The sequence below is a fragment of the Tupaia chinensis genome, unplaced genomic scaffold, assembly GCF_000334495.1.
Source record: "Tupaia chinensis unplaced genomic scaffold, TupChi_1.0 Scaffold000160_1, whole genome shotgun sequence".
Lineage (NCBI taxonomy): Eukaryota > Metazoa > Chordata > Mammalia > Scandentia > Tupaiidae > Tupaia > Tupaia belangeri.
In genome coordinates, this window is record NW_006159631.1 from 890,917 (window position 1) to 895,304 (window position 4,388).

The following is a 4,388-nucleotide window of genomic DNA, read 5'->3' on the forward strand; positions in this document are numbered from 1 at the left end:
ATAGATAGCTTTTATTGTGTTGAGAAATGACCATTCTATACTGATTTTGCTGAAAGTCTTGATCATGAAGGGATGTTGTATCTTATCAAATACTTTTTCTGCATCAATCGATATGACCACATGGTTTTTATCTTTATTCCTGTGAATATGGTGTATTACATTTATGATTTTGCATATGTTGAACCAACCTTGCATTCCTGGAATAAAGCCTACCTTATCATGATGTATAATCTTTTTTATAAGTTGTTAGATATGATTTACTTGTGTCTTGTTGAGAATCTTTGGGTCTATATTCATCAGAGATTTTTGTCTATAGTTTTCCTTCCTTGTTCTGTCCTTATCTGTTTTAAGGATAAGAGTGATAGAGGCTTCATAGAATGAATTAGGGAGAGATTCACCCTTTTGGATCTTTAGAAATAACTTGAGCAGAATGGGGGTTAACTACTCTTTGGAAGTTTTATAGAATTCAGAGGTGAAGTCATCAGGCCAGGGCTTTTCTTTGTTGGGACAATATTTTTTTACTGATTCAATCTCCTGGCTTGTTATGGGCTTATTCAGACTTGAGGGCCTCTCGGGACTTGGGAAATTTTCTTCCAGGACTTCATGGAGTAGATTTTCTTTCCTTTTTTTTTTTTTTTTTTTGAGAGGTTTTCGCTATAGGGCACATGCGCTCGCCAGACAGAGAGAGACATAGAGACAAAAAGCGAGAAATCAACCCCCAGAGGGGATGGTCATGCCACAATCCCTTCTCCTCCATACTCCTCTGGGGATCTTGGGCACGCACACACACGCGCCCGGCGTGAGTTTTAAGCCACCGGGTCTGGGATGCGAACCGTGGTCGACTACGTGGGAGTCCAGTGACATAACCATTACACTAACTGCTGGTCCCTTGGAATAGATTTTCTATGCATTATTAGTTTCTTCACCTTCTGGGATGCCAATTATTCTGATGTTTGGGTGTCTTATGGAATCTAGTATTTTTCATAAATTATTCTCATTTTTTTTGTTATTTTCCCTATCTTAGTGTGGTGCGTGATTTTGCCGGTTGCCTATAGATGAATTGGAGGGCTCCTGCAGAGTAAAAGCCAGTCTGTGGGACTAAGGAGAGTAGGGAATTAACAAAACAAAAAGGAAGAGAAAGAAAAATAATAAAACCATGCATACCTTTCTAGGGGATGGAGTCCTGGTGCCCCTGCCTCATTTTCCCTTGCTGGCCAGGGGCCTAGAGATGGAACTGAAGCTCTCTTTTTAGACAAAACAGATTCTTTAGTATCATTCTCTTGTTCTAAATATGCATTTATCTTCTTGAGAAGTGGGAATTCAGAATTTAATATAAAACAACTATCCGCTACCAACTTGGCATCACATTCATCATGAGGCTCAAGATTTATTGCCTGACCCTCTTCTACTGCCTCTTCAGTATAGGAAATAGATCTATCATCATCCAAATATTTGTAGCTATGACTATCAAGATCTTCTTTTTCTAAATCTTCATCAACTATTATTTTATTTAAGGATTCCTTAAGATGGTGCTCATAGTTCAATTTTTCAATGCAGTTTAAGAAATCCTCTGGCAAGGGTTTGCTCAAAACTTAAACTTTTCTTCCATGATTATAGTTTTCTTCCACTCTCTGATTCCATAAATAATAACATATCCTTTGCTTCTAATTCGTTTCTTTATATCCTTTGTCTTTAACTTGTTTCTTATGTATTGGTGACATTCTGGTGTTTCTCCATCCTTTTTGTCTTCCCCTTGGTCTTCCTGTTGGCTTATATTTTCTTTTGTCTTTTAGTTTTTATCTAGAATATTTCAAAAATAGCTTTTAAAGTCAATGGTTTTGGTTCACATGATGAGTCACTTACAAAATTTTAACAGTTTCAGATGAATAAACAAAATTTTGAACTGGGATCCTTTGCCTCCATTTAAATGAGAAAGAAACACATTGTGTTTTAAATAAGCTGCTACAAACATCCAGACTCCTAAACTTAGATAGAATCCATCTATGTCCAAGATGTGCCCAGCCCCATTCAGGGACTAGGGTACCTGAAGACCCTATGCTCCAAACTTCTCATTCCAAACCCTCAAAACGAGACAGAATCCATCTATACCTGAGCTGTATCCAGTCTCTTTTAGGAATTAGGGTGACAGAAGTCCCTCTGCTCCAAACCTATCCTCCCAGGCCCCAAAACTTAAACAGATAGGGCAATCTCTGTCATCCCTCTGTCTCTGTTTCTCTCTTTGAATTTCTTTTTTAATGTTTAAGTGTTTTTTTTTTTTCTTGCTTCTGACCTCTTCTTTATGTTGCTAATTTCAGAATTCATCTACATCTGAGCTGTGCCTGGCCCCTTGTACGTGATGCATTTGCATGCCATGCAGTTTTAATTTTTGCTTTTTTAAAAATAATTTTTCCCCTTTTTTGTTGTTTTGTCTTTCTTCTTTCTTCTTTTCCCCTTTGTTTTCTTGTCCTTTAACTTGCTTCTCAGCTACCACACACTGAGTGTCTAGACAGGTCTAGGTGTGCAGTAGACAAACAACTGAATACATTTAGGGTCATAGAAGTCCTCAACCCCTACTGAACTTGCTGCACAAAGGGAGAATATCCTTTTCATAAATCTGAATTCAAATCTCATTCTGTATATACCACATTGCAAAACACAGTACAGGAGAGAAATTGACACAAAAGTACCTCACAGTAAAGGGAAGCACAAATACTTACAATTGCAGAAACCTTCTCCAAAAAATTAGCCGAAAGTGAATACACCACCAAATGACTAAAAATCAAGGAAAAGAGACTGCAAAGTGAGTAGCAGGGAGAAATACAGAGCTGCAGAGAGAGCATGGCTCATCTCTTCCCACATGCCTCTAAACTCTAAGTTGAAACCCCCCAGCTTAGCGGAGGTGCACCTGTTCTCTAGAAACTGGGAGGACATTGTAATATCCAGTTCCAACAACAAAAGCAAAAGTTGCTGGTGAGCATTAGGAAAACAGAACTGCAGAGGGATTGTGGATCATCTCCTCCTGTACACCTCTGAAGGCTCAGAATTAATTGCAAGAAATTAGGAAGGAGTGTATAATCTATTAGATAACCAGCAAGCATCTCAGAGGCACAAGGAATATGAGAAACCAAGAAAATATCTCTTCTCCAAAGGAAAAAAACAACTCTTCATCATCCACAGAAAATACAATGAAACTCGTGGAAATGACAGATAAATATTTCAGAATATTCATAGTGACAAAACTAATCAAGATGCAAGGGAAAAGAGACAACTACACCAGAAGATGCAAGAGAAAAAATGCAGCGAGTTCCTGGAGATGAGGAAATTCTTCCACAATTTGAAAGAAGAAATACACACCATAAAAATAATCAAATGGAACTGATAGAGATGAGGGCTGTAAAACAAGAAATCAAAACCTCCCTCAAAAGTATTAAAAGAAAATTAGACTATGAAGAAAATTGAATATCAAATGTAGAATACAAAATCCTCTTTCCTAGAAAAAAAAATCACCAAAAAGACTGAGAAAATAATTCCTCAAACAGAATAATATATGAGAAATATTAGATACAATTAAATGTCCAAACATCTGGATAATTGGTATTCCAGAAGGTGAAGAAACTAATAAGGGCATTGATAATTTATTACATGAAATCCTGGAAGAAAACTTTCCAAATATAGAGAGGCAGTCAAATTTACATACCAAAGAAACACAAAGCACACCAAAAAGAATCACCCCAAAAGATCTTCTCCAAGGCACATCATAGCCAGATCACCAGCACCACAGACAAAGACAAGATACTAAAACTGGCAAGAGAAATGTCAAGTTACTTTAAAAGATTATCCCATCAGGCTAACATTGGACCTCTCTTTGAAAGCAGTGTAAACAAGAATGAGAAAATATATTCAAAAAGTTACATGAAAAACAATTTCAATCAAGGATACTATACCCTGAAATATTATCCTTCATATGGAAGGAAAAAAAAAAACATTTTCCGATTAAAAAAAATGAAAGAATTTATGACCAGACCAGCTCTTCAAGAAGTTTGGAAGGAAGTCCTATACCAGAAAAACTAAAGACAGTCAGACAGAAATAAGACAACAAAAGATAACCAAGGAAATGCTCAACATAATAGTAGGGACAAATCTGGGAATATCAATAATAATGTTGAATGTTAACATCCCAGATTTAAATGGAAAGATTGGACCACGGTAACACTGCAAATTCAACAGAAGAGAGATTAATTATATAAGAATGAACTTGTGAAATACAATTTTGTGACTTTGATTAAAACATTACTGATTTTCTTCTATGCTTTTTCTTCCAGATATAAGGATTTCTATTTTCTTTTGAGCTGTTGATAGATTCAGCTATTGGTTAACATTTTTTTATT

At 36.3% G+C, this 4,388-nt stretch overlaps 1 pseudogene; it reads right to left on the minus strand.

Moving 5' to 3' along the window:
• The window catches only part of LOC114004463 (TATA box-binding protein-associated factor RNA polymerase I subunit D-like), a 36,064-nt pseudogene that overhangs the window by 3,949 nt on the left and 27,727 nt on the right, over positions 1-4,388 (minus strand).